This window comes from Ursus arctos, unplaced genomic scaffold (genome assembly GCF_023065955.2).
Source record: "Ursus arctos isolate Adak ecotype North America unplaced genomic scaffold, UrsArc2.0 scaffold_24, whole genome shotgun sequence".
Lineage (NCBI taxonomy): Eukaryota > Metazoa > Chordata > Mammalia > Carnivora > Ursidae > Ursus > Ursus arctos.
In genome coordinates, this window is record NW_026622919.1 from 32,810,102 (window position 1) to 32,837,360 (window position 27,259).

A 27,259-nucleotide genomic window follows, 5' to 3' on the forward strand; every position below is an offset into this window, starting at 1 on the left:
AATAAAATTTTTTATATGAGAAACTGAATTTATTTTATAATCCCACTATCCAAAAATAGGACATCAAGTTTTTCATTTGTTACCAACTTAATTATATGACATCAAACACAAAATGAAACATTTTTCTAATGTAGTTATCTTATAAACATATTTTTCTTATGTTGAAATTGTTCTTTACCATCTAGAATACAAGGTTAAAGATAGCCATACAAATGATCTAAATAGCACACCTCTTATTAGAGTTGTGTACTAGACTGTTACATATGGAGAGAAAATACAAGACCAGAAATTTAAAATCCCAAGCCAGGAATGACTTCCATCATTGTAGTCCATTAATTATGGAGGAAGCCTTTTTGTGATTCACTACAAAAATTGGCAGTTAAACTCTGGAGGCTGATTATATCCCTCAGCCATCAGCTAGAAGGATTAACCAGTGGTTTTTAAATACACATTATAAAAAATCCAGTTAAAAATTAGTCCTTTGGCAATTTTATTTTATTTTTGTTGTGTAACATTTGATGCATGCAAAAGAATAGAAGTCACATGTGTTAATACAGGGATGAAATGAATACTTGTTACCTACCACCCGTCTAAGAATTAGAGCGTTACCTTTGCTTTTTGCAGCATGTGCTTCTCCTTGTTCCATTCTTCTGCTACATGTCTGAAGAAGTAACTACTATCTGGAATTTTGTGTATTTTCCTGTTGTAGTCTGTTCAGGCTGCTATAACAAAATACCACAGGTGAGGGCTTTTAAAAAATAGAAATTTATTTCCCACATTAATAGAGGCTGGAAGTCCAAATTCAGGGTGCCAGCTCAGTCAGCTTCCACATCTGATGAGAGCCCACCTCCCAGTTCATTTCTTCACAGTAAGCTCACATGGTGAAAAGAACTACTAGGGACCCTCTTGGCTTCTTTTATAAGGGTACCAATCCCATTCATGAGGGCTCTGGTCTCATCACTTCCCAAAGGCCCCACCTCCTAATATCATCTCATTAGGCATTAGGTTTTGACATGTGAATTTTGGGAGGGACACAAACATTCAGTCTATAGCAATTAGTCTCTTGTTTTTAAAGATGATTTAATCATGCATGTATGTATTTCTAAGCAATATATTATTTAGTTTTGTTTGTGAACTTTATAAAAATGGTATTCTGTATATAGTTTTCTGCCACCTGCTTTTTTCACTCAGTGTTATGTTTTTAAGATTCATCCTAAGATTATGTCCTAAGATTCATATGTTGTTGCATATGGCTGAAACAGTGTTTTATGACCTACTTTTCCACTCATTCTTGCATTTCTAAGCTACATCCTTGTTGCTGTATATCTGTAGGACCTTGGGCTTTCCCTCTCAGCCAGAATTTCCTTACATTAGAATAGAAATAATAACAGTAACTACTACCAAAGGTTGTTGTGAGCACTAATAAATTATTGTTATATTCCTTTTTTTTTAAAAAAGGTCTTCTGGTAGCTTATTGTTTGTTCTTTGTAGGTGCCCTGGCTTTTTTCTCTGGGATTTTTAAGGTCTTCATTTTTGGTATTGTGCCATTTCATCACAATATGTCTTGGTGTGGATTTTTCTTTATTTATCATGCTTGAAATATGCTGTGCTTTCTCTATCTGTGGATTTATCTTTACTCAGTTTAGGAAAATTCTTGGCCATTATCTTTTTCAATATTGGCTTTCTCCTGTTTTCTCCATTCCTTACTTCTAGTTTGATTAGAAATGTTCAGCCTTGTTTTATCCCCGTGTCTTTTAACCCTTCTTTCATATTTTCCATCTGCTGTACTCCATGCTGCACTCTGGGTAATTTCTTTGAATATAACCTCCAGGTCGCTAAACCTGTCTTTAACTGTTTTTATTATTTTTAACAGATTTACTGAGTTGCTAATTTCAAAATCTATCGCTATTAGGCCAAAAAGTAATATTTGGTTTTTTTACTAATCTTTCTGGTCTCTTGTTTCTAAATATATTTCATTTCATGTTTTCTTTAAATGGTTCATAAAAGATTATGTAATGATCTGTAAATGACAATTCCAATTCCAGTTATTCCATTCTTACAAATTATCTTTTGTTGTTTCTGTTGATCTTAACTCATGGTGGTTTATGTGTTGGTGATTTTTTTAAATCGTGAGCTTATATTTTCTTGAACTTAGTTTATGGAAATCCCAGGGGCCCAAATTGGGAGTTGCTTCACTCTAGAGAGTACTTGCATTTGATTCTGAGAGGAGGTCTGAGATGCAACTGATCAGGGATCTCTAAAGCTCCTCTTGCAGAACCAGGCTCAAAGCAGGAAGGAATCTCAGGTGTGATTTCCACACCTTGCAGCGTGCCTCCAAGCTCAGTCTGCTTGTCCTGCACTGGTACTGGCACTTGCCCATGACAACTCTGGCTTTTGTGTTTGCTTATTGCTCCCTGCTCGTTTGAGCTCGCATTTTTTTTTCTTTTTGACCCCTTTCATCAAAATTCAGCAAAACTTTAAAGTGCATATTAGTTCCGATTCAAATCAGGATTTAATTGTCTCATAGCTAATGGGCCCTCAGGTTATCTAGCTTTCCATGCTACCAGAAGTAGAGGTTTACATATTTCTAGCCAAGTAACAATTCTTGGATGAAAGTTGCAGATTCTTCTTTTAGTATAATACTAGCCTTCTCCTTTCACTAAACTCCCTGTCACAGAACGTAGGTTCTGTGCAGAAGGAACATTCAATTAGAAGTCACAGATGTGGGATCCTTTTGTAGTTTATAAGCTTGATGATTGGGTGTTCACGCCATTGTGTGACATGTGGCTCCCTCAAAGCTTGTTATGACCTCTGCACATGACCTGTCTGATGTGGGGAGAAAAAAAGAAGTCAGAGATGTGAATTATTGTCTATATTACCTTGGAAAAAATTACTTACCTTAAATTATTTAACCTGTTTCTGTTAATTGTACTATGAAATGAGGATATACTTAACACCATACCTACCCATAGGTTGAAAGGATAAAATGAGAAACTGTGTTAAAAAATGCATTTTAATTTGCTAAGGTGAGAAACAAAATGTAATAATTATGGTAACTAACATTTATTGAGCATTTACTATGGTTGGCAGTTTGTTAAGCTATTTATAAAGCTTTCATTGGCTCCTTACAACAACCTTATAAAATGTGTACTGATATTGTGATTTAACAGTTGAGAAAACTGAGGCTCAGGAAGACTAAAAGTGTAAGATGATGGTACCATTATTTAGGAGCTTCTTATTTTCATCATGAAATAATATCCAGTTCAGCTATTATAATGAAAAGCAGAGTATTCCTCAAGGTAAGTTAAATACTACCATATCTCAATTTCCTAGATGATTTTCTCTCAAATAATGAGAAGTATTTTACAAGGATGCATGCTCCTCAAGATGCCTGCTATGTTAAAACTTCCATCCTGAAGAAGTGATGTGCTTTTGCTAAAAGCAACTTTAGCTATGAAGACTCCATTGCAATTTGTACAGCTGTGTAATCGAAACTGCTAAAAGGCAAGTTAATATATTATTCTACTCACAGAACAGCAGTTTGATTCCTATGACTTCTTGGCACATCTGTTTGGGATATAAATCCTAAGCAGACTGAACAGTCACTTTCTAAATCTTCAAAATGCTTTACTAAGCAAAGTCTTTAGTGTGGTTAAGGGGAGAAAAAAATTAATAGACTCCCAAGTGAGTGGAGTAGTCTAGCTCAATGCAGAGTGTTTAGGGCAGGTGCAGGTGGGACTGGGAACTTGAAGAAGGTGCACTTTGAGGTAGAGGAGAGCACACAAGCCTACAAACACCAGAAGGTGAACTCTCTTGCCAACTTGAGATAATTAGAGAGGGTCTTTAGGGAATGGGTCTTTGCATTGTGTTTAATTTTTTTTTTACTGGCAAGAATTCAAATTACATTTAAGTAGGCTTGATTAGAGATGCCAATTATTACTGGCCTGCTCACATCCCTTTCTAGTAAAATCCCTACCCATTGACCATACTGAGTGGGCAGTAGGCCACATGACCATGACCACAGCTAATTGGACACCTGATCATAAACTATACCCCATGCCTTATGCCTCCTGTACTTTGGTCTAAAAAAGAAAAGCAGAAGTCAAATCTTCTCTCTTGGAAACCTGCAATAAGAGACACAAAGGGGCACTACAGTTTTGGTATGTGCTGGAACTGGAGGTCCATAGAAGTACAGGGGCTAGCTTGCTACTTTTGCAGCCAGTTGTAAGATGAGTAATTTGAGAAGGCTGGTCTGGAGAGAGAGTGGTGCTAGTTCACTGAGAAGCCAAAAAGCCCTGAGAGGTGAGGGGGTGGCTATTCCTCTGTGCTACTAATGCAGTTTCAACTCTTCCTGAGGCCTTGTGGTTCAGTTTACTCGGGTTTTAGTGCATGTATGTTTTTTTTCTATAAACCCTTCTTTTGATTTTTTTCTGAGTAATGAGTAACTTGGCTGTAGTAAATTGACTCAATCTTTGTTTCTTGCAATCAAAAGAACCTGGCGTGGGTGAGATAATTTATCACTAATGCTGCTCCGAGTAGTAATACCTAGGCTGTCTTCAAAAGTACCCTACTTGTTTCCTGTTTTAGTAGGATTCCTGCATTGTGAGTGGCAGAAAGCACATCAAACAGAACTAGAAGGGGGAGTTTATTGGAAGGACTTAAGTATCTGATGAAACAACCAGGTTTGGAGAAGGACATGGTTGTTCCTGAGCCTTGGTACAATTGGAACCTAGGTCTCAAGCCCCGTTAGAACCCTACCTCTACCTCTGTTCTCAGCTTCTATTTTTTAATTCTTTCTTCTTGCTACAGACTTATCTTTGTCTGCATTATAGAAAACATGGGCTCTGAGCATCCCAATTTTCTACAGAGACTGTATGGCCTAGTGATTAGGATGTATGGGCCCCAAGTCACATGGCTGGTTTTGAATCCAAACTTAGCCATCAATTAGCAGGGAGATCTTGACCTTTAAGTTCACCCTTGGCTTCTATGTAACCCATCTGAGCCCCTATTTCCTCCTCTATAAAATGGAGATTAAAGATAGGTGACTATCTCCCAGCATTGTTGGGAAGATTGAATGTGATAATGGGTGTAAAGCATTAGCTCAGCATCTGGCACTCATTTTAAGTTAGTACTTATTATTACTTCCCTGCCAAGTACAAAACCAGAAAAGGCTTTTCCTTTGAAAATGTAGATCTTAGCATGTCTTGATACAGATACATTTATAGGAAAAAAGAAGGTTGGGTGAATTTCTCTATCAGCGAATTGCAGAAGGTGAATTGCAAGGAACCAGGCAGAAGTAAAGCTTGCCCAGCTCCTTTTAATTGTCACTGGTGGGCACTAACAAGCCTGGGGATGCTCCAGAGGACCTAGCTCTGAAATTCACTGCTGGCGCAGGCACACCCATCCACGGCCACCGGAGGGTGCCAGATGTCAAGATGGGGAGCTGGCCCAGGCAACTTCACTGGCCAAGGAGTCTGTTCTTGGAGAGCAAGCTGAGACAGGGAAAGGAAAGAAGGTCAGTATAGGAATGCATGTGCCTTGCTGGCTTATTGGAAGTGCCATGCCAGGTAGGAGCCCTGGAAACCTGGGACAAGTGAGAATCCAAGAAAACCCAGAGCCTGAGGAAATCTTCACATGGGCTTGGTCTGAGTTGAAGTTTCAAATGACCGTGTCTCAAAGAGAACAGACTGGAGAAGCAGGGAACTGTTAAAACATCCAGATGGGAGGGGAGATTGAGAACCTGCTTTGAGTTGAAGAAGCTATACAAAAGTCAGGCAAGACCAAGAGCAAGATAAAGATAGAGCGGCGAGATATGACCCAAGACAAAGTTAGCAGAGGACAGGAATCTTTGACAAAGCATTTAGGCTGATATATGGGAGGGATCTGCTGAAAGTACCAAACCAGTTCAGACTACACTGTAAAATTATTATTTCAGTCTTAAAATAAACTCTGTCGATTAATTCAGTCATGCTCAAGATAATATATATTTAAGCACAAACTTGCTTAATATGTAATTAATATGTAAGATGTATTTGTCAGTTATTATCTAAGCTGCAGTTCTTTGAGCACCACCAGAAAACTCATTATGGAGTTGCCTGGCTGGCTCAGAAGGTAGAGCATGCAACTCATGATCTCAGGATCATGAGTTCAAGCCCCATGTTGGGTGTGGAGCCTACTTAAAAAAAAAAAAAAGTTATCGAACCCGTAGGAAAAAAGAACTTAAAAAAAAAAAGAGGGACTTCTGGGTGGCTCAGTTCGTTGAGCATCCAATTCTTGATTTAAGCTCAAGTCATGATCTCAGGGTTGTGGGATCAAGCCACATGTTGGGCTCCATGCTCAGCGTGGAGTCGGCTTGAGGTTCTCTCTCCATACCCCTTTACCCCTCCCCCCGGGCATAATCACCCTCTCAGATAAGTAAATAAAATCTTTTTTAAGAAGTGTTTTTAAAAAAAGAAAAAGAAAAACTCATTATGGTATAACGTTGTAGGGAAAAAAAGAAAGCATTATCAGTCAGAAATCGAGGCAATTTAATAAACACCCTTTATTGGGCTTCAAAAATTGCAAAATATAGAAAAGTATAAAGAGTAAAGCAAAAAATGATTTATACTTTCACAATTTTAATTGGCCTTTTAATGTTATTTTAATATATCATTTATGAGTGTATTCAATTTCGTATTCTGTCTCTTACAACTACCATCATTTCACGAGTATCTCTATGTAACAAAATTATTTCTAACGACTGCATGTGGGAGCCCTGAATTTCATATGGATTTACCATAAATTAATGTTTTCACTATAATTGGATATTTAGGTTGTTTTCAATGATAAATTATACTATGATAAATATCTTTTGTGCATAAAACTGTGTTCACATTTCTGATTATTTCCTTAGAAACTATTCCTAAAAATAAATTTATTGGTTCAAAGAGCCTGAGCATTTTAAGACTCTTAATACATAAGATCAAATTGCTTTACAGAAAATTTGGTCAAATCTGCATTTCTGTCTGCAGTTTCACCAGCATTGAATGTTATCTTACTTAATGTTAATATCTTTGATAAATAATACTAATAAAATTGTAGATTTTCCACATGTTTTAGCCATTTGTAGTTCATCTGTTATGAATCATCTGTTCATTTATTTTTTTTAACCTATTTTTCTAAAATTAGGATCACTGTTTTTCTTAAGAGTTTATTTAGATAGGGGCACCTGGGTGGCTTAGTTGTTAAGCGTCTGCCTTTGGCTCAGAGTGTGATCCTGGCATTCTGGGATTGAGCCCCACATCAGGCTCCTCCGCTGGGAGCCTGCTTCTTCCTCTCCCACTCCGCCTGCTTGTGTTCCCTCTCTCACTGGCTGTCTCTCTCCATCAAATAAATAAATAAAATCTTAAAAAAAGAAGAGTTCATTTGGATATAACATAAGGATTTTAAAGTATATTAACCTTTTGTCATATTAATTATTGGTATTATTTTATTATGATATTTTGCTATAGAGAACATTTTTTATGTAGTTGAATTTACTTTTAATTTATTTGGGTCTTTCATCTCTTAATTTAATGATTATAGGGTTTTTCCTTATTTAACAGACAAGACGAGTATTTACCACATTTTCTTCTAGTATTTTAAGATTTTATCTTATATTTAGTGCTTTAAATTAGCAGGATTTCCTTTTGAGGTGTGATATGAGGTGAGAATCAGTGTATCTTAATAATAAAGCAAAGTGCTTGTGACAGGGTTCCCTACTTGTGGAATATAGCCACTGGTCCTGACGAAGGGGTTTCATAATGTTCAGAGTCTCCCTGACTTATTCCTGGTGCTAGGTGCCTGTGGGAGGCACCAGGAACTTCAGACATTGGATTGCCTTTGTTCGTTGTAGCCGCAGAAGAATTTCCAAGAGTAAAAATGTTTCCTCTACTCCCTGGTACTTTGAAATAGGGAACCCACCTGGCCATTTCACCACCTTACTTGTAATAGGTTTTTTTGAAGATTTTATTTATTTGAGAGAGAGAGCAAGAGCACATGAGCACATGAGCAGGGGGAGGGGCAGACTCCCCACAGAGCAGGGAGCCTGACTCAGGACTCCATCCCAAGACCCTGGGATTGTGACCTGAGCTGACACAGAGGGTTAACCGACTGAGCCATCCAGGCGCCCTTGTTTGTAATAGATATTAAAATCAGGGGCACCTGGCTAGCTCAGTCAGAAGACCATGTGACTCTTGATGTGGGGGTCGTGAAGCCCCACTTTGAGTATAGAGATTACTTAAATAAATAAAACTTTTAAAAAACACTCAAAGAAAGGGGCTAACCTGAGTCTAGCTCAGCTTTTCCAGGCTTTAGTGGCCTAAGAGCGTTGTCATAGGACACTGGTTACCTCTATCTAGCTTGATGTCTTCAAACCTCTAAGGTAGCCATGATGATAATTGATTCTCATTACTAAATAAGATCGATTATATCAACCAAGCCAGCTTCCTCCACAGGGACTGATTGTTGTTGCCAGGGCCAAGGCTCTCTTATCTTGGGGCAATATGATCCCCACTGCACTGTTAAAGGCATTTGTTTCAATGGTGTAGAGCTGTTTGCGTCCAAAGGAAGAGGCCTGTGAGAATCCCAGGAATAACTCAAATGCCTTTGGTGAAACTGACTGGGTAGAACAACCATGGGGTTCTCTAACACAGTTCTTGGAGTTGGCCTGTAGTAGTGCCACTGCTAGTGGTCAAAAAGCACTATGGCTTGTGGGCTCATGTTAGATTGGGGAAGCATTTCAGGAGGTTGTGCAGATAGAGCCTGACCTCCAGGAAGTCATACAAAGTGCTGTTCTTCAAATGACTGAAGCACTGCATAGGCAACATGGTAATGCCATGTATTTAGTCTTACCCAATAATAACGCAGTCTTTCTTTCATTTTCCTTCCAGATATGGGAGAAGTTGTAGGCTCCTTGATGTTTTTATTTTGTGAAGACTTGTACAATTCAGAGATCAGTAGGAGGAGATGGAAGACCTGTAGAAGTTGTGGTAATTCTACAAATCAAGAATTCCCTATTCTTTATTACAAAGGGCAATGGGACTAAGATGAATGAGGTAGAAAGGCTGATAAAACTGTCACAAAGGGAGGGGATTAGTTATACCGGCTGAAGATTTCTCACTCTAACTCTGAAGGGAATATACATGAAGGATCATCACATGGCACCAGCTCTATTGTATTGCTCCACTCACATAGCAGGGAGGCCCCTATATTTCTGTTTCTAAAAGCACCTCCTTGGAGGTCTTGTTCTCAACCATAATTCTGGAAACAGAGATCATGGATAAGATAGGTTTTGGTTGGGGGTTGGGGTGGAGGCAAGAGGAGGCATAGGCTATAATGATGACAGGAATATGACAATGGGGAAAAGGAATGGGTTTTCCAGTTCATGGTTGGGTCACTGGCCTCTAGTCAGAGCCAGAAATCCAGGGACAACATGTACCTTGATTGTCCCCAGTTTCTATCTATGCTGCAGTGGCCTTATGTCAAGTGGGAGAGAAACCAGCTAGACCAGAGAAAGCTGCCTGAACCCCCCTGAGTCCATCATTGCTTAAATCTGAACCCACAAATCTGCACTCAACTGGAATGTGAAACATACTTTCCTGTGCCTAAGGAAATCAGGCTACACCATGGGCTGAGGTCCATAGACCATCTGGTGGGGTGGGTGGCATCTTTTGGGACCTGGTACGAATGGATAAAGTCTGCTCTTTTTCAGACAAGCCCAGCCACACAGCCTGCTAATCATGAAGCAAATAGAAAATGCCAACTGGTTGAGTTGAAACATACTTCACTTTATTTGGCCAACTGTTTGGTTTAATTAAGCAGACACTTCCAGACCCATTTGTCTTGGTTGTTATTTTTAATCCAACATCGGACCTTAATTCAGTCCTTTTAAATGATAAGGGAATGGTGTTACAGTTTGCCTGTTTTCCTAAAAATCTTTCCATCAATATCAATATGTTTGTTTCTGTAAGTAAATATCATTATGTTTATTTCTGTAAGTAAATGAGATAAAACCATGGCTACTATTGAACACAGCCATCATATATATTATGCCATCATGTTAATAGAACAGTGCAGAGCTAAGAATTAGTGACCTGCTCCTGGGGTAATAATGTTTAAGTAAAAACAGTATTTTCTTCCCTGTACCCACCCACTTTTGCCTTTGCAGGTGAAAGTTGAGCCCATTACATCTCAATGATATGAATCATCATTTTTCTAATGTGGGGGATAACATGCTATAACTATGCTGTCAGTGGATTTATTACTTGCTTTACAAGTTGTAGTGGCAGATTTGCCCCGATCTATCAACATTCTGCCAATAGGGTCTATATGAGTTAGAATTCCTCAGCTGTTCACAACAGAAACAGACTCTGAAAAACCTGAGTAGAAAATAAATGTTTTAGGAGGATAACATGTAGCTGATGGAACTAAAGGGAAAGCTGGGGAATCTGTTTAGAGAAGGATGGCAACCAGGACATCTCTAAAGGTTTAGGTGGCCAAAAGTCCTTGACTTCTGAAGGCACAGCTGCTCCATGTCAACTGGATTTTCAGTGTCTAGGTCACATCATTCAAGGTTCACCACCAGGAGAGTCTGTTTACCTAATTCCCTGACTCTGGGAGAACAAGGCAGTTTGATTTATAATCTCAGCAAGAGTATAGATAAGGCAGGTTCCCGGTCAGACTGCTCTTACCAAAATAAGCCTTGTGTGGTACTAGGGCTCTAAGCCCCACTGTCCAAAGCTGTTCTAGTCCTGATCCCAGGGACTCACATTCTTTTTCAGTGGCTTCTGCAGTTCTTTAGGGTCAAATTTGGAAACCTCACCACTTCTCCTGATCACCAGGACCACCAAATGTTCATTGTCCACGACCACTAGGGCTAGGACTCTGGATGTAGTGAGAAGGCTTCCTACAATTATGACTTTTAAAGCCAACAGGCAAGACATTTTGCCTATGGAGAAATCATAGTTCTCTTTTTAGGTCCCCCAAACACCATGTGGATCTTTCAATTTTCAGTGCTCCAATAGAGCCCTCCAAGTGAGAGTATTTGAGTGTACTCCTCTGTATCACACTCAGGAATATTTCCTCCTGCCAAAGCAACTAGTGTCCTAACCTGAAGAACATTTTTCATCTTATTTTAACCAACCTCAGGGTGAATTCTTGATCATGCTATCCTCTATTCAAAGATTGTCCCATGCTTATCTCCTTTCCCAGTGTTTTAGGGATTATACTAGTCCCAAAGTCTCCTATAGCAATTCCCTCATGAGATGAGGACTCCTGTTCATCTCCCCTGAATTCCCAGAAATATGCAAATGAGGTCCCTAATGTGACAGAGTTGAAGTATCAGCTTGTGATAGGGTGTGCAAGGCATATAGGGATAAGAGACTCCCTATCGTGCTCGGGAGGCTAAACTTAGGCCACATGGTTGGTCTGGGATCATCTCTGTGAAGTGGAATTACTTGGAGCTCCAGCTTGAATCCTGTAGCAACAGAAAGCAACAAATCTGCCCTCTACCACATATGGAACCGTTCTGATAAGAATCAGCACTGTGGGAATAGGTCAAGAGTCCAGAGAAATTACAGGGCCGAGGAATATGTGTTACTGGCATTAAAACTCCAACAGAAACACTTTTATAAATAGTAGTCAGGGTCTTTAGTATTATTAGTACAATGTTTTATGTACATTAGGGTTCCATAAGCTTTTGTGGGTTGACCCTGGGGTAGAGCTACCATTTGTAATATTATTTCTATAGAAAAACTTGTTCCCAGTTCCAGACAACAGACTGAGAAATAAACTAATAAGCTGGGAATTGCCTATTTTGAGGCTTTTCACTGGTAAACACAATAGATTCATAGGCTTTCATAGTTAATCAAGCTGAGCTTACAGGCTTGTAATCTAAGATATTGTCTCTGAACCCAGAAACCCTCCACTGCCCTCTGTCTTCTCTCTGCTGAACATTTTTATAAATTGGCATATAACATTGTATTAGTGTCAGGTATACAACATAATAATATGATATTTGTATATACTGCAAAGAGATCACCACAATAAGTCTAGTTACCATCTGTCATCCACTTCACCCATTCCACCCACCTCTAACCCCTTCTGCTCTGATAACCACAAATCTGTTCTCTGTATCTATGACTTTTATTTTGTTTGTTCGTTTGTTTTTTTAAATTCCACCGTAAGTGAAATCATATGGTGTTTGTCTTTCTCTGACTTATTTCACTTAGCTTAATACCCATAAGATCTATCCATGTTGTCACAAATGGCAAGATTTCCTTCTTTTTTATGACTGAGTAGTATCCCATTGCATATATTTACATCTTCTTTATCCATTTGGCCATTGATGAACACTGGTTGTTCCCATCTTGACTTCTGTGACTAATGATGCAATGAACATAGAAGTGCAAATATTTTTTTGAATTAATGTTTTTGTTTTCTTCAGATAAGTACCCAAAGTGGAATACCTGGATCATATGGTAGTTCTATTTTTAATTTTTCAAGGAACCTCCAAACTGTTTTCCACAGTGGCTATACCAATCTACATTCCCACTAACAGTGTATGAAAGTTCCCTTTCTTCACATCCTCAACAACACTTGTTATTTCTTGTCTTTTTGGTAATAGCCATCCTAACAGGTGTGAGGTGCTATCTCATCATGGTTTTGATTTGCATTGCCCTGATAATTAGTGATGTGGAACATCTTTTCATGTGTCTGTTGGCCAGCTATATATCTTCTTTGAAAAAATGTCCATTTGGATCCTCTGCCCAATTTTTAATTGGTTTGTTTGCTCTTGTATTACATGAGTTCTTTATATATTTTGGATATTAACCCCTTATTGAATATATGATTTGCAAATATTTTCTCTCATTCCATAGGGTGGAATTTTGTTTTGGTTTTCATTTTGATGATGGTTTCCTTTGTTTGCAAAAAGCTTTTTAGTTTGATGTAGTCCCACTTGTTTATTTTTGCTTTTGTCATTTTTGTTTTGGAGACAGATCCAAAAATTTAATGCCAAGACTGATGTCAAAGAGCTTACCGCCTATGTTTTCTTCTAGGAGTTTTATGGTTTTAGTTCTTACATTTAGGTCTTTAATCCATTTTGAGTTAATTTTTGTGTATGGTGTAAGGTAGTGCTCTAGTTTCATTCTTTTGCTCGTGGCTGTCCAGTTTTCCCAACACTATTTATTAAAGAGATTATCCTTTTCCTATTGTATATTCTTGGCTGTTTTGTCATAAGTTAATTGACCACATATTTGTGTACTTATTTCTGGGGTCTCTAGTCTGTTCCATTGATCTTTGTACCTGTTTTTATGCCCATACCATACTGTTTTTATTACTATAGCTTTGTAAAAGTGTTTTGAAATCAGGGAGCATGATACTTCCAGCTTTGTTCTTCTTTCCCAAGATTTCTTTGGCTATTTGGGATCTTTCCTGGTTCCATACAAATTTTAGAATTATTTATTCTAGTTCTGTGAAAAATGCTATTGGAATTTTGATAGGGATTGAATTGAATCTGAAGATTGCTTTGGGTATTATGGACATTTTAATAACATTAAGTATTTCAATCCATGAACATGGTATTTCTTTCCATTTATTTGCATTGTCTTCAACTTCTTCCATCAGTGTCTTATAGTTTTCAGAGTATAGGTTTTTAACCTCTTTGGTTAAATTTATTCATAGGTATTTTTTTATGTAATTGTATATGAGATTGTTTTCTTAATTTCTCTTTCTGAGAGTTTGTTATTAGTGTATAGAAACACAACAGATTTCTGTATATTGATTTTGCATCCTGATACTTTAATTCTCTTCTTATTCTAAGAGTTTTTTGGTGGAATCTTTAGGGTTTTCCATATATATTTTTATGTCATATGCAATAATAACAGTTTTGCTTCTTCCTTTTCAATTTAGATGTTTTTCTTTACCTTGCCTGATTGCTGCGGCTAGGACTTCCAATACTATGTTGAATAAAATCGGGGAATGTGAGCGTCCTTATCTTGTTTCTGGTCTTAGACAAAAAGTTTTCAGCTTTTCACTATTGAATATGATGTTAGCAGTGCATTTGTCATATGGCCTTTATTATGTTGAGGTATATTCCCTCTATAGCCACTTCACTGAAAGTTTTTATCGTAAATGGATGTGGAACTTTGTCAGATGTTTTTTCTGCATCTATTGAGATGATCATGTGATTCTGTCCTTCATTTTGTTAATGTGATGTATCACGCTGATTGATTTGCAGATGTTGAATAGCTCTTGCATGCCTGTAATAAATCCTACTTGATCATGGCATATGATTCTTTTAATGTATTGTTGAATTTAGTTTGTTAATATTTTGTTGAGGATTTTTTGCAGCTATATTCTTCAGAGATATTGGCCTGTACATTTCTTTTTTGTGGTGTCTTTTTCTGGTTTTGGTATCAGGGTAACATCAGCATCATAAAATGAGTTTGGAAGCATTTTGTCCTTTTTAATTTTTTGGAAGAGTTTGAGAGGGATAAGTAATAAACCTTTGAATGTTTGGTAGAATTCACCAGTGAACCATCTAGTCCTGAGCTTTTGGTTATTGAGAGGTTTTGATTACTGATTAAATTTCCTTACTAGTTGGGATGCCTGATTGGCTCAGTCTATTAGCTGTCTGCCTTCGGCTCAGGTCATGATCTCAGGGTCCTGGGATCAAGCCTTGTGTCGGGATCCCCACTCAGCGGGGAGTCTGTTTCTCCCTCCCCTCTAACCCTCCTGCCCTTTGTGCTCTCTCAAATAAAAAAATAAAACCTGGGGTGCCTGAATGGCTCAGTTGGTTAAGTGTCTGCCTTCAGCTTGGGTCATGATCTCAGGGTCCTGGGATGGAGCCCCACATTGGGCTCTCCACTCAGCGGGGTGTCTGCTTCTCCCTCTCACTCTCCCTCTATGCTCTCTCTCTCTCTCTCTCTCTCTCTCAAATAAAAAAATAAATAAAAATCTTTAAAAAAAATACATAAAAATAAAAAAATAAAATCTTAAAAAAATTTAAAAATAAATTTCCTTACTAGTAATTGGTCTATTCAGATTTTTCTATTTCTTCATGATTCTCTTTAATTAATTAATTAAATTTTATAAAAGTAATTTCTCACCCAATGTGGGGCTCAAACTCACGACTCTCTTATTTTCTTGGTGAGTTTAACTAAAGATGCGTCAATTTGGGTCATATTTCCAAAGAACCAACTCTTTTTTTTTTTTTTTAATAATGATTTTTTATTATATTATGTTAGTCACCATACAGTACATCCCCGGTTTTCGATGTAAGGCTCGATGATTCATTAGTTGTGTATAACACCCAGTGCACCATGCAATATGTGCCCTCCTTACTACCCATCACTGGTCTATCCCATTCCCCCACCCCCCTCCCCTCTGTAGCCCTCAGTTTGTTTCTCATAGTCCATAGTCTCTCATGTTTCATTCCCCCTTCTGATTACCCCCCCTTTCTTTATCCCTTTCTTCCCCTACTGATCATTCTAGTTCTTATGTTCCATAGATGAGAGAAATCATATGATAGTTGTCTTTCTCTGCTTGACTTATTTCACTAAGCATTATCTCCTCCAGTGCCGTCCATGTTGTAGCAAATGTTGAGAACTCGTTCTTTCTGATTGCTGAGTAATATTCCATTGTATATATGGACCACAACTTCTTAATCCAGTCATCTGTTGAAGGGCATCTCGGCTCCTTCCACGATTTAGCTATTGTGGACATTGCTGCTATGAACATTGGGGTGCATATGGCCCTTCTCTTCACTACGTCTGTATCTTTGGGGTAAACACCCAGTAGTGCAATGGCTGGATCATAGGGTAGCTCAATTTTTAACTTTTTAAGGGACCTCCACACTGTTTTCCAGAGTGGCTGTACCAGCTTGCATTCCCACCAACAATGTAGGAGGGATCCCCTTTCTCCACATCCTCTCCAACAATTGTTGTTTCTTGCCTTGTCTATTTTTGCCATTCTAACTGGCGTAAGGTGGTATCTCAGTGTGGTTTTGATTTGAATTTCCTTGATGGCTAATGATTTTGAACATTTTTTCATGTGTCTGTTAGCCATTTGTATGTCATCATTGGAAAAGTGTCTGTTCATATCTTCTGCCCATTTTTTGATTTGTTTATTTGTTTCTCGTGTATTGAGTTTGAGAAGTTCTTTGTAGATCTTGGATACCAGTCCTTTATCTGTAGTGTCATTTGCAAATATCTTCTCCCATTCCGTGGGCTGCCTCTTAGTTTTTCTGACTGTTTCCTTGGCTGTGCAGAAACTTTTAATCTTGATGAAGTCCCATAAATTCATTTTATCTTTTGTTTCTCTTGCCTTTGGGGATGTATCATGAAAAAGGTTGCTTTGGCCGATGTCGTAGAGGTTGCTGCCTGTGTTCTCCTCTAGAATTTTGATGGATTCCTGTCTCACATCGAGGTCTTTCATCCATTTGGAGTTTATTTTTGTGTATGGTGTGAGATAGTGGTCAAGTTTCATTCTTTTGCATGTAGCTGTCCAATTTTCCCAGCACCATTTATTGAAGAGAGTGTCTTTTTCCCACTGGATGTTTTTTCCTGCTTTATCAAATATTAGTTGCCCAAAGAGCTGAGGGTCCATTTCTGGGCTCTCTATTCTGTTCCATTGGTCTATGTGTCTGTTTTTGTGCCAGTACCATGCTGTCCCAAAGAACCAACTCTTAATTTCATTAATCTTTTCTTTCTTTCTTCTTTTGTGTGTGTTTCTATCTATTTCATTTATTTCCACTCTGATCTTTATTATTTCTTTTTTTAAGATTTTATTTTGTTTTTTTCAAGATTTTACTTATTTATTTGAGAGAGAGAGACAGAGATAGCGACAGTGAGCACAAGCAGTGAGGAGAGGGAGAAACAGGCTCCCTGCTGAGCAGGGAGCCCAATGTGGGGCTCGATCCCAGGACCCCAAGATCATGACATGAGCCAGAGGCAGATGCTTAACCAACTGAGCTACCCAGGCACCCAAGATTTTATTTTTAAGTAATCTGTACACCCAATGTGGGACTTGAACCCCCAAGCCCAAGATTAAGAGTCATATGCTCTTCAGGCTGAGCCAGCTAGGCACCCCTGATCTTTATTATTTCTTTCCATCTACTAACTTTGGGCTTCATTTGTTCTTCTAGTGCCTTTAAGTATAAAGTTAGATTGTTTATTTGAGATTTTTCTTGTTTTTGTCAGTAGGCCTATATTGCTATGAACTTCCCTCTTGGAACTGCTTTTGCTGCATCCCATAGATTTTGGATTGTTGTATTTCCATTTTCATTTGTCTTAAGTTATTTTCTGACTTCCCCTTTGATTTCTTCATCGACCCATTGGTTGTTCAGTAGCATGTTTTTAATCTCTGTGTATTTGTGATTTTTCCCATTTTCTTTTTGTAATTGATTTCTAGTTTCATACCATTATGGTTGGAGAAGATGCTTGATATGATTTCAGTGTTAAATTTTGAGACTTGTTTTGTGGCCTAACATGTGATTTGTCCTGGAGGATGTTCCATGTGCACTTGAGAAGAATGTATTCTCCTGTTTTTGGATGGAATGTTCTGTATGTATCAATTAAGTCCATCTAGTCTAATGTGTCATTTAAGGCCGACATTTTTTATTGATTTTTTTTTTGTCTGGATGATCTATCCATTGATGTAATGGGGTATTAAAGTCTCTTACTATTACTGTAAAATAATAATAAGGTCCCTTACTGTATTATTGTGTGTTTCTCTCTTTAGGTCTGTTACTATTTGTTTTATATATTTAGGTATCCTATGTTGGATGCATAAATATTTACAAATGCTACATCCTTTTATTGGATTGACCCCTTTATTATTATGTAATACCTCTTTTGTCTTTCATTACAGTCTTTGTTTAAAAGCCTATCTTGTCTGGAAAAAAGTTTAGCTACACCAGCTTTCTTTGGTTTCCATTTGCATGGAATATATTTTTCCATCCCCTTACTTGCAGTGTAGATCTGAAGTGAGTTTCTTTTAGACAACATAGAGATGAGTCCTGCTTTTTTTCTTTTTAATCCCTTCAGCCACTCTGTCTTTTGATTGGAGATGTTAGTCCATTTATACTTAAAATAATTATTGATTGGTATGTATTTATTGCCATTTTGGTAATTGCTTTCTGGCTGTTTTTGTAGTTCCTTTCTGTTTCTTTCTTCTTCTCTTTCTCTCTTCCCTTGTGGTTTGATGCCTTTTTTTAGTGTTATGTTTAGATTCCTTTCATGTATTTGCTATAGGTTTTTGCTTTGTGGTTACGATGAGGTTCACATACAACAACTTATTCATATAACCGTCTTTTTTAGGTTAATAACAATTTAAATTTGAATGCATTCTAAAAACTATATTTTTGTCCCCACAAACATTTTGTTTTTATGCCATATTTTGCATCTTTTTATTTTGTGTATTCCTTAACTAATTATTGTAATTATATTTAATTTTAATACTCTGGTCCTTTAACCTTCATACCAACTTTATAACTGGTTAATCTATGTTAACTGTATATTCATCTTTACCAGTGAGATTTTTATTTTCATATATTTCTTTGTTATTAATTAGTGCATTTTCTTTTTGGCTTAAAGAAGTCCCTTTAACATTTTTTGTAAGGTTGGTTTAATGGTGTTGAATTCTTTTAGCTTTTGCTTATCTGGAAAATTTTTTATCTCTTCTTCAATTCTGAATGATAACCTTACCACATAGAGTATTCTTGGTTGGAAGTTTGTTTGTTTGTTTGTTTGTTTCCTTTCGGCACTTTAAATATATCATGCCACTTCCTTCTGGCGTGCAAAGTTTTTGCTGAAAAAATCAGCTAATATTCTTATGGGGTTTCTCTTGTACATAATAAGTTGTTTTTCTCTTGCTGTTTTTAAGATTCTTTATCTGTAAGTTTTAACATTTCAGCTATAATGTGTCTTGTTGTGGATCTCTTTGGTTTCATCTGATTTGAAACTCTCTGTGCTTCTGGACCTGTTTTCTTCCCAAGGTTAGGGAAGTTTTCAGCCATTATTTCTTCAGATAACTTTTCTTCCCCATTCTCTTTCTCTTTTTCTTCTGGGACCCCTATAACGTGAATGTTATTCTACTTGTTGTCTCATATGTCCCTTAAGCATCTTCACTTCTCTAAATTCTTTTGCCTATTGCTGCCCTATTTCTGCTGAACATTTTGATTGAATTCCTGCTAGCTTCAAGAATCCATCAGCCAGTGCTGTCTCTATCCTCAGATCCACCTGCAGGCCTTCCACTAAGGTAAAAGCTGAGTACCTCTAATTCCGAAATTTTTAATGGAAACATTTCAGAATAATAAAAAGGTATAAATAATAATGAATGCTTATGTACACATCTTCAGAAATAAATGATCACTTATACCGTTGAAACCCCATAGCCTGTCCCTGGTCTCATCCCACCTCCCTCTAATTCCAGAACTAATCACTTTACTGAATTTAGTGATTATCATGGCCATGTAAATTCTCAGTCATTCTATACACTTACCCTGGGCATCCCCTCTTCTGGAATGGTAGAAATGTAGAGAGTGGGAAAAGAATCAGTCTGGGGAATATGGACCAGGTGATCTGGCCCTGGTCCAAGTGTTTGGGGATGGGAACCTAAGCCATGTCGTAGAGGGAAACTTGAGGAAGTGAAGAAGACACTCGGTTTGTGTCAGGCCCATATTCTGGAGGGATGTTGGGAAGAAGACTAGAAAGAATTGGGCGAGTGTGTCTCATAAACTGGATTTTTCTAGGCCAGCAGATGGCTTATATCTGGCAAGCATGAAATCAAGTCTAGGAAATTGATAATTGTAGAAAAATCTTGTCAGAGAGGCCATCTCGTGGAGCCCAACATTTATAGGGTATGAGAACAAAGCAATAAGAGATCAAAGTCCATTACCTCACTCAGTTATTCATTCAGTCATTCATCCAACAACTAACCCCTGTTTAGGTCACAGGCAATGTGTTAAGGAGGGATGTAAACAAGAACATAAAGTAGCCTCTGTCCTGAAGACACTCACTAGAAGAGGAGAGGAGATATAAAAACAATTACAATATAATGTGGTAATTTGGAAGATAGAGGGGGATTGAGAGGACTCAGTGGGCAGGCTGGGTCAGTATTAGACTGACACACTGGGCGTTAGTTTAATAAATTATCCAGAATGTAAGTTCTTAGGGAGGTAGCAGAGGGTTTGGTGAAGGATCTAAGAGATAGATGTTCAGGGGCAAAGGAGAGGGATGAAATGGGGGAGATCAGAAACTTAAATTCAATGGGTAAAGATGAATCAAGGGGAAAACAGATATCTGGAGTGGAACAGGAGTTTAGGCAATGGACAAATGGGACAATTGTCACCATGGGCTTATAGGTCTTCCTATTGTTATTTTATTTTTTATTTAATTTTTAAAATAAAAAAATATTTTATTTGTTTATTTTAGAGAGAGGAGGGAGGGGCAAAGGGAAAGAGAGAGAGAGAGTCTTAAGCAGACTCTGTGCTGAGCACAGAACCCGACACAGGGCTCGATCTCATGACCCTGAGATAACAACCTGAGCTGAAACCAAGAATTAGATGCTTACCTGACTGCACCACCGGAGTGCCCCTATAGCTGGCATTTTAGATACCACCTTCCTGACACCACCATTTGGAACCCACAAGCCACGCTAATCTTCATACTTCTCTGTACTTCTGCTTCTCTTTACCCCAGCAGACATTTCTATTTGTGTTTTATGGAACCCCTGTCTGTTGGTGAACAAATTCCCCTACTTCCTCTACTTATTCACAGAACTATCTATAGCAGACACCTTTTGGAGTATCTTCCCAGCTCACAAAGACCTTCATAGCACCTCTCCTGACCCATAATGGTGGACATTTTTTGGCTATCAGATCTTGTTTGATGTGTCCAAGATACCCTTGTATAGCCCCCCAGTCATCCACTCCCTACTGACCACAGATAGCTAGAGATGATTTCTGTTACATGCAACCAGAGACCTAGCTAATCTCTCTTCACCTTCTAGCCTGAACTGAAACCTGGCTTTCCCCTGAGGTTACCACTTCCCCTGCAGTCCTTTCAAGTAGAAGCTATTTATTCCCCCATACCCTACATACAGAGAGGCAATAGCAACAGTCTTCTAGCTCCCCAAGACCCTTCTAAATAATTTCTCATGTATTCTAGTATGAAAAACCTCTGCCCCACTGAAGTTCATGCTATTCAACTAGTTACCTCCTTTCTTGTCATCTAACAATCTGGTTACACCTTCACACTTATTAAATGCCTGGTTTGTTACTTCATCCTGTGGGGACGGGGATTTTGTTGACTCTGTGGAGCATCCATTTAATGGCCCAGTTAGTTCCCGGACCTTTGGAACTCAGCATCTTCATTTCCAGTCCACTATAGTGTCCTCCTATGGCCATATCCTGTACTTGTCACCAACAGAACAGTTCTACCCTGGAAAACTTAAATTCTCTGTCACTATAACTACCCATCCAAACCTCTTTGCTGACACAATCGGATGGATTGAGACTTTCACAAATTTTTAACTGTGTTCTCAGTCTATTGGATAAATTTTTTTACTTGTTTTCCCATCAGCTTTTCCTTTCATCCCCTACAGTCATTGCAAACCTTCACTACTCTCCTTAAGCTCCACACAATCAGATGAAACTCTCTGATCACTAATTAATTAATCAATATTATTCAACAATATTCATTACATACCTACTTTGTGCCAGGTACTGTGGATACAATGGCACAGCTTTGCTAATGAGAAGCTCACCGTCAAAAGGGATTTAAATCCAATAATCACACTCATAGTTATAAACCACGATAAGACATGGGGGTAGAGCTGGGAGGTAGAAAGGGGCATTTCAGGAAGAAGAACAATATGAGCAATGCTCTGGGCAGAATGGAAATGAAACAAAAAGACCTATATGGTTGGAGACAGAAAACTAGAAACAGAGTGGAGCAAAATGAGACTGAATGAGGTAACATGGTGAATGACAGGGTGATATCTCCATTTTGAAAAGACCACTGGCAAGGGATGAAGAGGTAGAGCCTAGGGGCTTTTTTAGGTTAGTAAAACTGTTCTGCATGATATTGTAATGGTGGGTGCATTTGCAAAACCCATAGAACTGTAAAACACAAAGAGTGAACCGCAATATGAATGATGGGCTTTAGTTAATAATGATGGGGGAAACTGGAAGTGGAACAGAGAGGGGTTATAAGGGAACTCTCTGTACTATGTGCTCAATTTTTATGCGAACTTAAAACTGCTCTAAAAAATAAAGTCTACTAACTAATTTTTTTTAAATAAGAGGGATGGGGAAGATCACTGGCTGCTGCGAGGAAAGTATACTGGAGGCAGAAGAAATGTGGGCGAACCATTAAAAAGCTATCTCAGGAGTCCAGGCGAGAGAAGATGGTAGCTCAGGCAAGAGTGGCTATGGCGGAAAAGAAGAGAAGTGGATACAAGGTGGTATTTACAAGACTTGGTGAAGGACTGGATATAGGTTGAGGATTAAAGGCCCCTGAGATTTTTGCCTTGCCCAACTTGATGATTAAATGATGTCACTCAACAGTGGGTACGGAAGATCTAGAACAATTTTATCAACACCATCACTACGTGCTAAGAAACCATTGAACACATAGATTCTCAGCATGCATGTAAATATGATATTCACACTAAAGACATGTCACTGCCTGTTTTTCAGCTTTGACCATTTCCTGCCAGACCTGTTTAAAGGGGATTCATCCCATGAGTTCTATTCCTGCTTCAACTGTTAATTGAAGTAGACAAGGTTACTTGGCTTTTCTGGGCCTTAGTATTTTTACCAGTAACATGAGAAAGCTGAACTAGATATCCTCTAATATGTAGTACAAAGTGAGGACGGGGGATGCCAGTGGTCTCTAGTTGCCAGAGGTCTTCCAGATAGTGAAGTAGTCTTCATGCTTGTCACTTCCCAACTTCTGGGCTTTCACAATGAATGCTAATACATCCAATTTGTTGGTCAGTGTTCTGCTCCTGGCAGATCTATGGTTCTTGGATTTCTGCTTTTTTGTTCCAGGACCATGATTAGGGTCTGTATGAACCACCATAACCCCAAGTAACTCTGGACCAACACCAAATACTTCTGTCCAAGCCATGTTTGGGACATACTACCAGATGGTCCCAGAGAAAACTCAGTTCTCTCTTTTTATTTCAAAATCAAGCCTGTCTTCAGACAACAGAACAAATGTGCTAACATCCTGTCCCAAAAACCAAAATACACAAACTCTCAGGAACCACCAGCCCTTTAGTCAGTCTTCCTTCTAGAAACTTCTGTTACTATTCAACATCCCTGGGTCCTGGCCTCCTTTTCAACCACATCAGTAACACAACACAGCACCTGTAGGTAACTGAGTCACGCTGACTTTGTTACTAACCCATAATCAACAGTATGGGGGGCTGCCGCTTAATCTGACTTTCTCCACATAAATTCCTGTCTGTGGGTTCCAGCAGGGGAAGTCAAGGTCATGTGCTATAGTTGTGCCACGATACCTTTGCATATCATGGCTTGTCTAAATGCTTAATTGAGAACTTCCTAAGGTATACACGATGGTTCTGAGTCTGGCGTAAGAGCTAGCGCTATGCTGAAACCTATGGCAATTAGGCCCAGACTCTACCAGAGAATCCAAAGGCCTCTTGCTCTTGCCATTTTGTCCTCATCAGCCCAGGAAGCAATTTCTTGGAAACTATCACTGATCTACCCCTGTCTGGGGCTATGCTGCTTTCCTGCAAGGAACTTGGCAGAATTTCCTGAAGCCTCACTCTAGTCATCATTTGAATGATTAACACAGCCCTATGCTATGTTCAAAACCACCCCTGCTCTCTGCCCTGCACCCTGCTCAGAGTCCCTGAACCAAACAAGTGCCCTCTAACTTTCTGTCTCATGAGTGAGAAAGTTCCCTGTGGGTGAAGTCCTTCTGCATTTAGACTACTATTCTGGAGTGTAAGGTTTATCTCTCCATGGTAAACATGTCAATTCTATTTAATGTCTGCTGCACTGTAATTCCCTTCTTCCAGGGGAAGCTTATTAATTTGAGTTAAACTGTAGGTTGCTGACCAGCCTACATATTAATTGTCCTTGGTCAAATGCCAACCCTTAGTCCAATCAGCTCTGTCTGGATATTGTGGATGTGTAGATATGACAGCCTGTTGCTGCTGCACCTCAAGATGGCCAGCTCATGGAGAGTTTAGCAACTGACCCCAAGGCCTGGTTTAAACAAATAAGCTGAGGCAATTAGAATGCACCAGAAGCACTTTTGTGATTTATCTGATTAATATCTTTCTCTCTGACTAGACAATAAACTGATGGGAGCACATAGTAGTTGCTCAATAGGTATTTTTCAAATTAATAAATGCATGAATAAATTGGAAAGGCTGTGGGGTTAAGAGAAGTCGACGAAGTCAGGAGGGGATTTGAATGAGTCAAAGGTTTGACTAAGTCAGGTTATGAGTAAGTCAAGTTATGAGTAAACAGAACCTATGATGCAGAGAAGACACCGAGTAGATGGTAAGAAAGCCAGACAGTCGTGAGTGGAGAGTGTAGCAGACACACAGTGTAGCTGAGTCACCTAAGAGTAAAGATTCACAAAACCCTCTGGCTGAGGTCTTGGAACTTCCTTGAATCCACAGCCCCCCTCCTATTCCTGTTCTTCCTGACCTTGATTGCTCATCCTGCCCTGGGTTTTTATGAATATGCATCTTTACAATAAACCATTTATTGCTAAAGGTAACTTGAGTGAATTGCTGCTCCTGGGAGTCTCAGCTTTGGAAGCTTGAGAAAAGCATATGAGCTCGAAGGAATCTAGTTATTTTTCCCATGAAGCACATTATCTCTTTCTGTGAACAGAGTGATGGCCAATGATGGAGATGTCCTGACATGATTGAATTTAGAATGGGGACAAAGCTCCATCTAGAACTCCTGCCATAAATGTCTTTTTTCTTTTACCCCACATTTTAAGAAAATCCTCTTATTACTCTTGAACAATGATAACCAGATTTGCTTAGCCACATCTGCATTATAAAATTGAAGATTAGACAAATGGCTTGGGGCACCGGGGTGGCTCAGTCAGTTAAGCATCCGACTTGTGATTTCGGTTCACATCATGATCTCAGGGTTGTGAGATTGAACCCTGGGTCTGGGTCCATGCTCAGCAGGGAGTTTGCTCAAGATTCTCTCTCCCTTGCCCTCTGCCCCTCTCCCCACCGCATGTGTGCTCTCTCTCTCAAATAAATAAATAAATCTTTAAAAAAATAAAATTAATTGAAGATTAGAAAAAATTATTTTAAAATAATATTATGAGGAGTTGTGAAGGTAATTTTCATCATATCATCATCAATCATTATTGCTTGGTTATTATGATTCATCAATTGGTTAATTGGACAGCCATACTGTCAGTTACCCCCATGGTCCTGAGCCCTTTACAGTGTCTATATATATATCGGTTTTCTATTGCTACCATAACAAATTATCACGTCATTAGGGCTTAAACAACACAAATATATTATTTTATAGTTCTATACTAAAAGTTTGACATGGCCTCACCAGGCTAAAATCAAGATATTAGAAAGGTTTCATTCTTTTCCAGAGGCTCTAGGGAAGAATCTGTTTCCTAGCCCTTTGTAGCTTCTATGGGATGCCTGCATTCCTTGGCTCATGGTACACTTTTCCATTTTATTATTTTTTTAAAGATTTTATTTTTAAGTAATCTCCACACCCGGTGTGGGACTTTAACTCACAACCCTGAGATCAAGAGTCCTACACTCCTCCAACTGAGCCAGGCAGGTGCCCCACACTTTTCCATTTTCAAAACCAGCAATGGTGTATTGAGCCTTTTTTACATCAAATCTTTCAGACCCTTCTTCATTGTCACATCTCCCTTTCACTGACTTCAGCTGGGAAAAGTTCGCTGCTTTTAAGGACTCCTGTGATTAAGTTGGGCCCACCTGGATAATCCAGAATAATCTCCCCATTTCAAAGTGCTTAACCTTAATCACATCTGCAAAATCCTTTTTGCCAAGTCAGGTAACATATTCACAGGTTATAAGGATTAGGAGATGGTCATTTTAGGGGAGCAATTATTCTGTAGTTACACACTCAAGTTACACATCCTTTTATGTTCCTATGAGAACATCTGGGATCATGGGGCATCCGGGTGGCTCAGTCGGTGAGGTGGTCTGCTTTTGGCTCAGGTCACAATCCCGGGGTCCTGGGATGGAGCCTTGTGTCAGGCTTCCGGCTCAGCGGGGAGCCTGTTTCTCCCTCTCCCGCCGACCCAGCTAATGCTCTGTCACTCTTCCGCGCGTGCATGCATACTCACTGTCTCTATCTCAAATAAATAAATAAAATCTTAAAAAAAAACCATCTAGGATCAAGATAGCAGTCAAGTATGTTTATAAAAATTACAAGTAGGTTACTAGATGGAGGGAACCTTACTATAAGAAATGAGATATGGCTTTGTCCTTTAAAAATCAGCAGAAAGGAAAGAGAATTACCATTTACTGAGTGTCATTAGCTTCAATGTGTCAGGTATAGTGAGATACACATTAATCAACTTTCTAATAGATATTATCTCTTTTTCATAGTTGGGGAAACTGAGATTCAGAGTGATTATATAATTTGTGCAAAGTCACACAGCTGCTGAGTGGTAAAGCTGGAATTCAAACTAGATTTGTCAGGCACTAAAACTCGTAGCCTTTCCAGTATATTACATGGCCTCCCAAATTTTCTGTGGAACTTAACTTAGCTCATCTATATAAAAACAGACAAAAGATTCCTTCAGGGGCTTTCAGACTGACTTTCTGGAACTCTTTAAAGATGTATTTGGCATTGCACATCTAAAGGGAAAAGATGTTCCAAGGACAGAATGCTGCTTCTATTTCCCCACTGTGGTGTATAACCAGGAAGACTGCTAGACACTGCTAGACACATTAAATATTTTTCTTAGAAAGATAATCTTGCCGTTTTATTAACTGGGAAGGCTGTGGACCTAAGTACTGCCCACGGGGATTTACTGATCAGGTCCATGATCCAATCAAGTCCTCTCCTTCCATCAGTGACACTCAGATAAACCTATAAGCTAGCCAAGTTCCAGGGAACTTTGTCAAGTCTCATTCCCGCTCCTAACCGTCTAGTTACAATGACGAGCAAGGCTACAGACCAGATTTACCAAAGATGCATTCTCACCAGGGTGAGAGAACTGTAATG

General features: G+C 38.8%; 1 protein-coding gene and 1 non-coding gene across 2 annotated transcripts in view; both read left to right on the forward strand.

The window, feature by feature from the left end:
• Positions 1 to 27,259, forward strand: part of MED13 (mediator complex subunit 13) — a 270,369-nt gene that overhangs the window by 124,835 nt on the left and 118,275 nt on the right. The gene's annotated exons all lie outside the window — the stretch shown is intronic.
• Positions 2,729 to 2,832, forward strand: LOC113269228 (small nucleolar RNA U13). The gene has a single exon (XR_003321385.1). It is a non-coding gene; the product is annotated as a small nucleolar RNA U13 (small nucleolar RNA).